The sequence below is a fragment of the Castor canadensis genome, chromosome 2 (assembly GCF_047511655.1).
Source record: "Castor canadensis chromosome 2, mCasCan1.hap1v2, whole genome shotgun sequence".
Classification (NCBI taxonomy): domain Eukaryota; kingdom Metazoa; phylum Chordata; class Mammalia; order Rodentia; family Castoridae; genus Castor; species Castor canadensis.
In genome coordinates, this window is record NC_133387.1 from 201664755 (window position 1) to 201677827 (window position 13073).

General features: G+C 47.1%; 1 protein-coding gene across 2 annotated transcripts in view; it reads left to right on the plus strand.

Moving 5' to 3' along the window:
• Maml2 (mastermind like transcriptional coactivator 2) overlaps positions 1 to 13073 on the plus strand; it is a 301357-nt gene that overhangs the window by 258780 nt on the left and 29504 nt on the right. The window lies entirely within an intron of this gene.

Sequence of the window (13073 nt, forward strand, 5' to 3'; positions counted from 1 at the left end):
ATTTTGTTGTGGGTGTGTCATTTAGCTTTGCGGGTTTAAGTGCAGCAGGGAAACTGCAAAGCCAGAGGTTTTTCCTGAGCCATTAGTTGCTGTGAAGAAATACAAGCCAAGGTTTTGCTTGTGGGCAAAACATCCCAGAATGCACCTGGTGAGTGGACAGAAGCCCAGCACTGGCAGGGCAGGCACCCTGGCTCCCAGTGACAGCACAAGAGCAACCTGGGTGGCATCCTCGAACTCTGCTGGGATTTCCAGAATATGTCAGGATGGGAATTGTCTGCCCAGCTTTCACGTGTCAAAGATGGAGCTCCAGGTGTGGGATTACAGCACCCTGACCTGGGAATGGAGGTGGGAAGAAGCCCCGGGAGTTTTCACCTCGTGGAATCTGGTGGCACACGCAGCTGTTAGGAGTGCACAGCTTCCCCTGGAGAGGCTGGGGCGGTGGAAATTATTGAGGCCAGCAGTTTTTAGGGATTTGTGGAATCTTAGCCCAGAATCATCCTTGTTAAACATCCTTGTTAAATCTTTCATTTTAAGTAGTTATGTGATTGAACATATTCTTAAATCTTGATCTCGTTTCCTCTCATTGTCAAAATAAGAAAGGGATCATATTAAACACAACTTATCCCGATTTGCCACCCTGCTGTGGGCACCTAAAAATCTTCTCTTCCACACATAGGGCATTCCCACCTCCCATGGCCACTATGACGGTGGTGATGAGGCCAGGCCCGGGGGTGTGAGTGGCGCTGGCCACTGAGTATGCTTTCCACCATTTTCCTGCAGAGAGGGGCTGTGAAGATTTAAGATGAATTCAGTGCTCAGCCCTCCTAGAAGAGAGAGGAGCCAAAGCTCCATTAGAGTGGACTTGTAGTGCTGTCCACCCCTAGGCACAACCCCAGGCATACCATCTTTTTCTGTGGCCCTATGCTGTGGGCAGGACTATTTTTAGCCAACATGTATTTTTTCTGCAATTGCATGTCATTCTAGTGACTTGATCCACCTGTTACATGAGGGATTTTCTGTTTGTCACTGCTTACTGTGTGTGCGGCCTGTCTGAGAGGTAGCTACAGTGTCCACAAGTCTTTAGTTAAATAGAACACTGTGGTGAAACCAGGTTCATTATTTCATCTGGGTCTTTCATTTTTTGAGTGTTCCATTGTGTGCCAGGAACACTTTCAGACCTTCTGCACATGTAGTCCCTATAGCTGTCCCCAGAAGTACATGTTATAAACTGTAGTTCACAAACAGCAGAACTGCAGACCAGAGAGCCAGGCCTACGAACCATGTATGTATTCTGACCTCCAAGTCTGTCTGTCTCCCTCTCCTCTCTGTGTGCAGAGTATCACTGGATTTCAGGGAACAGAAATCTCGTCAACCTCCTGATAGAGAGCAATGCCGAGATGAATCCATGGAGTCACTGAGAGTTCATGGTCTCTCGCTTCATTCTTAGCTGAAGTTCCTCTACTGAGATCCAGCTGCCTTTGCCAAAGACAAGGCTTTGTGCTCCTGTCTTGCAGGGGATCCACACCTCAAAACAAAAGAATTTGATTTACCTGAGCAGAGCAGATTATTCGGAGGAAAGTTTTGTGAGAAAAGAGATAACTTAGGTAAAACACACGCATGTGACTTTTTTTTTCTAAAGATACTCTGCTTTAGTTTTCAAAATCTGAATTACTCATGCTTGGCTTCAAGTAGCCTCCTTCCAGTCTGTCCCCTCTCCTTCCCACATCCCTCCTCCCTGCCATAATGGCAAGCCTACACTTTCTTGACCTGTCTCATTCTCACATTGTTTGCCTTCTCACAGGCTGGTGCACAATTCTGAGATTCTGATCTTTGCTTTTGTGGCAGTGTGCAAGCTCTATTCATTATTTGGGACTTGAGGTCTGCATTAGTCCTCTTACTCATGACACTTAGAAGACTGTTCCCTAAATTTTCCCAGCCTTTGCCAATGAGGACAGTTGCCCTTTCATCCTTTCAGCTAAATCACCTCAACATTCCTTTGTGGCCCCCCGTGGCCCAGGGCACATACTGAAAGCCATGTAGCTAGAACGAGTGGGTCCAGGACAAAACTAATTTGCCCTCTGATGAAGCCAGTAACTCAGCCTCAATATGGTAGCTAGACATATCCTCACGGATAGCTGGAGTGCAGTGCTGAAGAATGTCACTTCTTCTGTCCTCAAAAATGTCTTCAGAATTTCTCATCATACCTAAATTACTTTGAGTGTTCAATCAAGTACTGAAAATAATTTTGGCATGAGGAATTCTGGGCAACACTTGAAGGGTTTCAGGATTTTTCTTACTACTTTCCTACTCCTACAAAGCCTCCTTTTTTAGAATTGCAAGACAGATTTTATTTTATTTTTGACATTTTTGTCTTTTTGCTTTGATTTGTGGAGACTTTTAAATATACACAAAAGTAGAGAGAATGGTATAATAAAAACTTTTGAACCTCTTTTTGTCAGCTCCAATATCCTCCAGCATAAAAGCAGTCCTCTCCCATCCCTTTCCCTGCCCACTCCCCTTTTGCCTCATGCTGAAGAAGGTTACAGACAACACATCATTTCATTTGTACATATGTGAAGCATATTTTTCCAGAAGACAAAAATACAGGCCTTTTTGCAAGCAGTGCAAAGTAGGTTTACAGTAAGGCAAAGGAGTCACATTTATCTGACTGGTTTGATAAAGAGAAATTATCAAAGTTTTAAAACAGAAGAATATCACACACCACACACACACACACACAAGTACTGGACCAGTTGCCCCAGCTGGCTGGCTGTGCTGTTTTAGAGGCACTGGGAGGCGATCTATCAGACACAGAGCATAAAACCCTGGCTTTACAAGTGGTCCTCGTTTCTCATTTATCCCAGTGAGACTCCTGCCCCTCAGGCCACCTAAAGCACTAGGATGTTTAGGATGTTAAACTATTTAACTGTAATGATTACAACTAAAACCTTATAAATGCACCTCGTAAAATAGATTCAGTGCTGCCACTTAGTCTGGTTTAAGAAAAATAGTTATATGGAACACTGGTCTTTCCCAAAAGAGATTAGAAGTCAAGGATTGGGTGACAGTAGGGGGCGGCAAGGGCAGAATAATAGGGAACAAAAGCTTTGCCTTAGGAGGCTTTGTGAAGTGTTTTTTATTTCCAGTCTTAACAAATGAACCCTTCATCATCCTTGCTTCTGGGAACAGTTTCAAGTCTGCAAAGCACAACTGGAGACCTGCTGCACTGTAGCCCAGCCCTGTTAGCAATTCTAACTGGATCCAAATGGAGGCTCTCCCTTCCCAAACGGTCTGAGAAAGGCTCGGGATAAGAGGAGACACCCAGCCAAGGCAACCTGGAGGGCTGTGCACGTACCCTGGGCCACCAGGATTTCCAAGATACACCCAGTGTATCCACTCCGAGCTGGTGAGCTCGCTCACCAGACCAGAGCTCTGTCCCCAAGAGTCGTTCTCCATTCTCCACCCATGCACCATCCAACACAAAATAATCACAGTCATGCTCCCCTGGAGTCCATCTTTTCAAAATTCACTCAAAAGTTTTCTTGAGCATTTCCTAGCGTGTGGAACCACTTGGAGATTGTGTACACACCAGCCCTGTCTTCAAGGCGTTCAAGGTCTTTGGAAGCCTCACAGACTTGAAGCTGTTACCTGAGCACAGCCAAATTTATTTATTAAACCATTCTTTATGTCACTCCTGCCAGGCTCTCTAATGGGAGATATGGTGCACACAGTTGGCGTGGTTCTTTACTGTCTGTGACAATAGGCCATGAAGGAAGAATGACAAGTCATACAGGGGGTGTTGCAGAAGTGGCAGTTGATGTAGTGGTCCTCAGGACAGGCAATGATTTGTAAACTGCTGTATACATAGTGAAGCCAGGCAGTGCAGGGAGAGGAACTGGAGTGAATAATGAACACTGGTTTATTTTGCACTGGTTTATTTCTTGCCATTTAAAAAAGCGTTTAAGTAACATATTTTTGTCATTAGAAGTAAAATAGACTTGTAGGTAATTTAAAATTTAGTTGTAATTGACATTCTGTGAAGCTCGCCTTTCGTGTAGGTAGATTCTCAAATTTTGTTAAATGTGCAGCTGTTTATTTAACTAGTTATAGAGTACTTTCATCTCCCTGACAAATTTGGAATCATCCTCTTCCCCCGCCGGCAGTGCCGGCAGCCACCAGTGTAGTTTCTGTCCCCATGGTGTCACTGTACAGTTTTGTAGCAATGGATGAGATGGTGCGTAGCCCGTTACATCGGGCTGCTGTCAGTTAGACGGCACCGTGGCTGCACATGTCAGTCCTTCGGATCTTTTCAGCGTCCAGGGTCATGAAATCACATGCATAGCTCGCAGTGTGTCTGTCACTCACACTGAAGGACACCGTGGTTGTTTCCACCCTGACTTTTATGTCACTTGGGTAGATACCGAGGAGGGGTGCCGTTGGGTCATGTGTATGTAATGTCATAGGAAATGGTCAAACTGTTTTCTCCTGTAAGAGGGGAAATAATAACACCTACCTCTCAGAGTCTCACGAGGAGTCACTGAGAGGAAGCGTAGAGAAGCACCTTTGCAAGGCCAGGCATACAGCGTGTTCATGAGACAAGTAAATCTAAGAGAGGGACAAGGAACATCTCGAGAGGTAACATAGCAGAAAAGTCCCACGATAACAGCTCGTTAGCACAGCATTTACTTATGTGAGGCTCTGTGCACGCTCCTCACCCAGACCTTGCCTAACCCTAACCCTGAGAACGTGGGTTCAGCCCTTGTCCCCAAGTCATGTAGAAAGTAAGGGTTGATCCAGAATTAAACCTGGATCTGGATGATTCTTGACCTTTTTGTTTCCTCTCCCCAGACTAGGGGTGTTCTGGGGGTTCAGAAGCAGGAAGGAGAGGATCTGTGAGTCCTTCTTTCTTCACCTTTATGATGACAAGAGTGGGGACTTGGGGGTCGCCCAGACTGAGATAGAGTCTCCTGTCCCCACCATTGCGTTGGGGTCTTGATGCACCCTTGGGTTCTCAGCCTTGTATCAGCACTCCAGTGCAGGGAGACAGCCTTTGGGAGTTTTCTGCCTGTTTGGCTGATGGAAGTGGTGTCCTAGAAGTTCTGTCAGTAAGCTGTCCTCACCTTCATCCAGAAATGGCCACCGAGGAGCCCTCGGTAAAACCTGAGTGACATCTACCAGTTGCAGAGCTTGTGCCTGAACCGTTCTCCCAGGGTTCTGATGGAAATCTGCCTGCACTCCGATGCACGGGTTGCCCGAGGTAGAAACATGGTTGTTTTTCCCACTTGGATGGACGGTTGGCAGCAGCATTTTAGATAGTCCATTTTTTCCTCGTGTGCCTCTGTGCTCTCATATGACAAATTAGATTCTTTATTTCTCCCAAAGCCAGTGCATCAGCTCACACTGTCCAAATCTGGTGACGTAACTCCCCCCCTTACCTTTTTTACAGAAATACATTAACTATTTTTGAACTTACATCCTTCTCTGAATTTTAGAGTCAGTGCTTTAAAAAATTAGTAGCACAACGCTTTTTCCAAAAATTATTTTGTCGTCCAGCCAGCACGCAAAATAAAAAGACGTGACATGGGGTCTCCGGACATGACCTTTTCTTTTGTTCCCCAAAGCCCCACCACCATGTTAGAAGGCTGCACTGAACATCAGAGGCACACGCGTTAAGCCAGGAGATGAGTAATGGCGGGGGTTTCCAGCCCATACAGAAAACAGGATCCGGGAAGGAGATGGGAGACCAGATCCGGTGATACACGCTAGCCAGCCCTTTCTTAAGAGTTTTTCACTCGTGCCATCCTCAACCTATGTCCCACAACTGGAAAACTACATTATCTAAGTAATTCTCTCTAGTGCATTCACAGGAGAGGATAGTTTTGTCTTAATTATGGTCCAGTTTAGAAAATGGAGAAAACTTGGTCTCCCATGTAGGTAGAAAATTCCTCAGAGATAACAAACAAATAGAAACTTGGATCTTGTCCATGGAAGACAGACTAGTAGAATGTGTACACTGTAAAAATCCCTTAGATCACGAGCCATCCTATCAGGGGAATAATTCTGCACAAACAAGATGAGAGCAGTTAAAAGGTAATTTCCCAAATAGTCTCTTGTGGAACAAATTGAAAATCCACAGTCCTTCAACAAAGTTTTTTTCTTTTTTCATTACTTGATCTTTTAAAATTGTTCCACGCTTGCTTCCCTACCAGATGTTGCAAATTTCAGAAACAGACACAGACCTATTGAGCGAAATGAAAAATTGATCCACTTACAAATGTAAAACTCAGTACAAAACATTTAAAATACAACAAGCAGAACCTGGAAGGAACAGAGTGCTGACCTCGAGAACTTCCTGTCTGTATTATTCAGATGTCGTAAATCTGGCCAGCACTGCCCTGAAAGTGAAGCATGTCACATTTTTACAACCTTTTCTTAAAAAACCGAAATGGCCGTAAGCTCTTTCTGAATGCCTCCTTTCTCCATCCTAACCCTGTTGCCTAGAGAAGAGGCTTGACTGAGTAACTTCTGTTCTCTTCTAGAAGGAAAAACCTAATCAAATACATGCCTACTCATTTATTCACGCTATAAATATTTATTGAGTGACTATTATGTTCCAAATACTTTACTGCCCACTGAGGATGTAGGAGGAAAAGGATAGCCATAGGCTTTCATGGAGTTTGACAGTTAAAGGGGGTGATAGACAGGGAGGGAAATGATGGGGAGCTTGGGGTGACTGTCATGATCAGAGGCATGTAGTATCAGGGGACCCAACCTCACTCTGGTTAGGAAGGCTTACCAGAGGAAGTGGTGTTTAAACTAAACCTTGAAGGGTAAGTGGAAATTAGCCAGACGCAGAAGAGGAAAATGTTGTAGACTGTTTACAAGAGAAGGAAGAGCCTCTTGGAAGGGACAGGAGCACGTGTGGTGGTGCTGTGCAGGAGGGGGCAGATATGCCAGCAGAACACTACGGTTAAAAGGGTCATGTCCAGGGGCTCACCTCTGTAACCCTAGCTACTCAGGAGGCAGAGATCAGGAGGATCACAGTTCAAAGCCAGCCCGGTCAAAAAGCACTTGAGACCTTATCTTGAGAAAACCCATCACAAAAAAAGGGCTGGTGGAGTGACTCAAGGTGTAGGCTCTGAGTTCAAAACCCCAGTACTGCCAAAAAAAAAAATGGTCACAGCCAGAGCAAAGTATCCAACACTTACCTCAACGTGTCCTCTGTCTGTGGGAGAGTCCCCTCTGAGTTCAGTCAGATGATAAATTCAAGATCAGAAGACTAGATTTTATTGGGGCCTTGTTTATACGTGGTCTGTTCATGTGGAAAGAACAGTGAATCTGACCTTTGCGCCTCCTCTGGGACTCGGATGTCATTCTGAGGCAGTCCTCCCCACCTTCTTCTCCAGACCCGAGTTAGATGCCTTCTCGGCAGTGGCACTTGTCACACTGGAGTGACATTTGGGGATGCCTCTGCTCAAGTCTGAGTCCCTGACTTCGGAGATGAGCCTGGGGGAGACAGTAGGAGGGTTTCAGAGCAGAGAGGTCTCAGGCAAAATCATAGCTCGGCCCCATGGTCTTGAGAACTTTACAGAGACTCAGCCTCCTCATCTGCAAAATGGGGAAATGCCGGCTGCACTTCCTGGAGTTGTTTTGAGTAGTAACAGGTGCAAGGTGCTCAGCACAGGGCTAGATCCTATTCCTACTCCGTACAAATTACTCGAATGAGTAAGCAAAGGAGTGGATGAATATAGATGACTGAGAGAAAACATGCTTTGTAAGAGGACTGTCTGTCCAGAGCTCCCTTCAGGCAGCAGCCATTCAGTAACCAAAGACCTAGCACCTTAGTCCCAGTACTGACCTTAGTCAGGAACCCCAGAGGCACAAAAACCCTTCGCAGGGACCGATCACAACAGCGTCCACTGTGACCTGAAGGTCAGCTCCACTCTGCCCCATGCCATCTGCAAATCCAGGATTTGCCTCTGGTACTTCCTGTAGGTAAGAGGCAGGCTTTCTCCAGTGCTGCCTGTGCATTTGCTCATTTATTTTCCCATGGATACACAAAGCATTTATTAACTACCTCCTGTGTGCCAGGGACTGTGATGGCTATTGGTGATACATTGGAGACTTTATGTATTTGCTCACCAGGATGCTAAAGAAATGCATTGTATATGGTGTCTTTTCCCCATGACCACCCTGGGACCATCTCAGCCCTACCTCAAGCTGCACCTACCATGCTTCTACATTAACCCCCAACTAGGAATAAAAATACATGTCTTTACATGCCCTGATCAATTGTAGCTATGTTTGCAATCTACCTAGGGCCAGTTGCTTCACCCTCAGAGCCTCAGTGTCCTCATCTGTAGAGGGGGCATTACAGCAGCCTTACCTTAGCCAAACTCTGGTGAAGATTCGAGGAGTTCATCTGGTGTCTGGTACATTGTGAGCCCCCAGTAAACGCCAGCCAGGGTTTCTTCGTTCTTTGTTTTTGTGGTGATTATTATCAGGATAGAAGCTGTAACAGGGTCTTGCACACACTGCTATGGGAATACTGAGAGCACGTGACCAGATTGACCTAGGAAAGGCTTCCCAGGAGGCACCAGAGCTGGGTGTGAAGGGCCAGGGAGGAGCAGAAGGAGAAGCAGAGGAACAGGACCAGGGACATGCCACAGGAGGTTCTGTAAGATGAGAGTGTGCGACCCCAAAATTATCCTTACCCACAGGGCTGGAGAGACACAGCTGCCACAGGAAATGATTGGACTCACTTCATCGTCAACAGAAAGCCAGAGGAGGTAGGCAGACACTAATTGCTCCTTCTCACTTTACCTTCCACCAACTCACTGGATGGACAGACACAGCTCTTAGCATCACAGACGAGGGTGTGTGTATCTGGAAGATGGAGAACGCAGTGCAAGATGACAGCTGGAGTTTGTTTGCAACTTCACTGATTACAAATAAGATCTATTTTAAAATTGATAATATCCTGTAACTTGGCATTACTAAAATCTCCAGTTTGTATAGAGGGAAACTGAGGCACAGAGCGGTTAAGCAACTTCTACAAGATGACACAGTAGGAAGGAATTGACATTGGGGCCATAAATCCATCTTAGGGTGCCAGGACTCAGGCACTTTGCAGAAACAACCTTGTCAACCATCATGCGTCCTCTGTTGTCAACCTAAAATAATTTTCCCTAGGAGGAAATACTTAACCATCTATTAAAAAATCTATCTTCCTCCTCACCATTTTATTTCCCTAAAATTCCGCCCAAGGCTCCTTTAACCAGCCTTCCCTAGTCTTCACCTCGGCTGTTTGGTTCCTTTGTTTCTTGGGCTTCCCATTTTTATGATCGTCCTATATCTTCACTTTCTCCAGTCCTCGACAACTAAGAGTTTGCAGTTTCATTAATCTGTCACTTTTCTGCGGGAGATGCATCTGTTTTAAAGGTGGCTCTGGCCTCGGTCAGCAAAACCTCTCTCTTGATAGGCGCGCCTCATCCAGCAGCCTGATTTTCCCCGTCCTGCATGGTTCTCCCCGTCTTCCTCCCCTTCTGCCTGTTCATCGTATCAGCCCGGCTCTATTTGCTCGAAGCCTGAAACGTTTGCGATTTGAAGGACTTGTGCCACCGGGTGGAAAGGCCTTGTGCCACCGGGTGGAAAGGCCTTGTGGTGATGAGGCCACCCGTGTTTCTAGGGCCTCATGTGAGGACATGCAGAGTCTGTCTGCATTCCCCCCATGGCCCCAGAGATTCTGCTCCTGCAGATGGGCCCTCCTATGTAACAGCGTGGGCTCTGCACGGCAAAACATGGTCCCACCTTCCAGATAAGACACCTGCCAGGCTGGGTGTTCAGGCTCCATAATGAGGAGTCTGACCACCTGCTCTCGCCTGGTCACTGGGCAACTGGCCCAGCTGCCCAGCTGCCCTGCAGATCAGGAGGAAGCTGTGCAGCTAATCTCCCCTGAGAGGTCTGGGCCAGAGTTTTCAGTCATAGCATAATTTGCTGGGTGTCCCTGGGTATCGTCCACTCTGGCCTGCCCTCTGCAGGGAGGCAAGTCCTCGTCTACCTGGTTCCAGGTTCCTGAACTCTCTTCCTCACCCAGCTGAGCTCAGCTCTGCCCACCCTGCCTCGGGGAGCTCCTACATCCTTGCCTTCTTCAGCACAGAGAGTTCACCTTCCCTTTCCCGTAAGGTGCCAATTGCCAGGTTCTGTTTGAACACAAAGATTCCATCGTCATCTCTTTCATGTCAATCGTAACGCCTACTGGTCTGAGCCATTCCGAAGGTCTTCACTGGTGTTATGCGACCTCACACCAACAAAACCTTCCTTGTAGGCTGAGTTCCTCCTCAAACTTTCTTTCTGAGCCACGGGGGACCCTGGTCAGCTTCATTCATTGAAGGCACCATTGGGCACATAGGACGGGTTTCATTTTATACTGAGCAGAAAGACTCAGAGGCTGACTGGCCTGAGCGCACACAGTTAGCAGGGCTGGCACTCAGCTCTCTCTAGATCTCGTTCCTCCACAGATATTCATGGGAACAGACAGATAGGGATCATGAAGGCCAGCTAAGCCCAACAACTGTCATACAGGCTTACAGGGCCAAGTGACCCTTTTAAAATCAGCTCCCCAGCATCCATCTCTACCCTCCCCACGAGGCCAAAGACTAATCCTTCTGAAAGCCCTCTGCTCTCTGCTACCTTAATCTCCAAAATCCCATCTGTTCTGTCTCTGAACACAGACTCACATGGCCCATTTAACCACCGTGATTCGGGGAAGAAGGGAAAGGCAGGAACTAGGACTGATCCTGGTTGTAATGGGGCAGACAGTGGGGTTTCACACAGACTCAGGACAGGACCCACAGTGGTGATCGTTGTGGCAGGCAGAATAGCAGGACAGATACCAGTGGGAAGATAGGCGATAAGGAAAATGGAAGCCAGCAGTTTCTGCAGGAAATCCAAGTCATGGACGGATGGCACAGATGAATCAAAGTCCAGGCACACAGACAGGGCACTGGCCTCACAAGCTGCCAAGCCAAAGGCTTGGGCTCTGAAGCACTGTCACAACTGCCTGGGTTGGTGACAGTCGGGCAGCTTCTCCTGTCCTACCTGGGACTTGGTCAGGGGCATGTGACAAGGCTCCTTCTAGCCATAACCAGGCTTGAGGTGGGGACTTTATTTCTGGGTCACAGGCAAAGCCTTGTTTTCAGAGCTACAGACTTGGTCCAAGGACACACTTGAAAGGGACGAGGAGCTGCGGGCCTGGGAACAGATGTGACCTCACACCCCTCAGATCTCAGTGTCATTCTCCTAACCTATATTCAACAGAGCTGGCGAGGTGTGCAGCAGCCACACTTAGCACCAAAACCATTCAGCTTTATTTCTTACATTATTTGTCCCCAATGGGGCAGGAGGTTCCACTTACCACAGTCACTCGTGCATGAGGTGGGGAACACGCACCACTCAGAGCTCTGCCAGCTGCTGTGCCATAGAAATAAAGGGACTCTCAGGTCTCATGTAAAAACCCTGAGGCTTTTATGCACTGAGCTCCTGATGAATTACTATCTTCAACCCTAGGTAACAAACTAGAAGCATCAGTTACAGAAACCGGAGAACACAGATTTTCCATTCACTTAGCAAATGTTTGTGGGGTGCCACTCTGCATGAGGCTAGGGTGATAGTCATCTACAGTGGTGACCAGATTCAGTCCTCCTTCCAAGAGTTTCCAGTCTAATACAGAAGAGGGCAGACGTGGAGTGTGACCAGACCTTCACTGGGGAGTCATCCTGGGTTCAATGGGGGCACACATGTTTGAGAGACACTGAGGGATCAGGAGAGGGCTTAATGAAGGCTCTCTTTCCCTCTCTCCTTCTCTCTTTCTCTCCTTCTCTCCTTCTCTCTCTCTCCTCTCTCTCTCTCTCTCTCTCTCTCTCTCTCTCTCTCTCTCTCTCTCTCCTCTCTCTCTCTCTCTCTCTCTCTCTCTCTCTCTCTCACACACACACACACACACATACAAACACACAAGAAAATGGGAGTAAATCAAGAATCTCTAGCAGAGTTCATTCCTTCTTCTCTATCTCCAACCAAGTAGCATAGCTGTCCCTTTTCTTTTGAGGCCAAACCTCAAAGAGGAGTGTATGTGTTATCTACACGTCTGAAGACTTGAAGGTGATTTTATTTGAAAAAGAGTAGTAGTCTTTCTCTCTGTCTCTTGCTCATTCTCTCTCTCTCTCTCTCTCTCTCTCTCTCTCTCTTTCCCTTCATCTCCACATCCCTTTCTCCTTCCCTCTTTCCATCTCTCTCTATCTCTCTTTTTGTCTCTTTCTCTCTCTCCTCCCCTTCTCTGTCTCTCTCTCTTTCTGTCTCTCTCTCCTCCTTCTCCCTCCCCGGTTCTGACAGAAATTTTCTCCTTGAAACTCTGACACCTAGGACTCTGCTTTCTTTGCATTGCTGGTTAACGTGTACCAGTTACTGTGTGTGCTCACAACCCCTCCCTGTGCCCATCCTCAAAACTCCGACATTTACCTTTGGTCTCCTGGCCCCCATCACTCTGAGTGTGGTCCGAGACCAGCAGCATCTGAATCACAAATTCTGAAACAAACCCAGAGCCCCAGCCGCACCCCCACCCGACACCCATGGAATAAGACTCTGCCTTAGAACAAGATCCAAAAGTGACTCATATGAACATTAATGTTTGCAAAGTACTGACCCAGCTGAGAACAAGAGAAATTGACTCCAAGACAGATCATTTTGAATATCGAAAAGGAGACCTTCATAAATCTGAGTCACGCAGTCCTGACGGCAAAGACAAGTAGGAGTAAGCGTGCAGAAGACTGCAGGGTTCTGGGCAGAGAGATCCGCTCAGGAGAAATGGGCGTGTGATAACGGGTGTGGGGTTGACTGGGGATAGGGCAGGAAAGGAGAGTCTGTGGCATGTTTTGCCTTCGTCCTACGTCTGCCTAGAGATGGCTTGGGGACTTATGTGGCCTTCGCAGGGTTTAGAAGTGTGAGGTACAGACCCTGCCTTTCTCCCTACCAACCTGTGAGTGTGAAGCTGGACTTCCTATGCCCTCCCCATCACT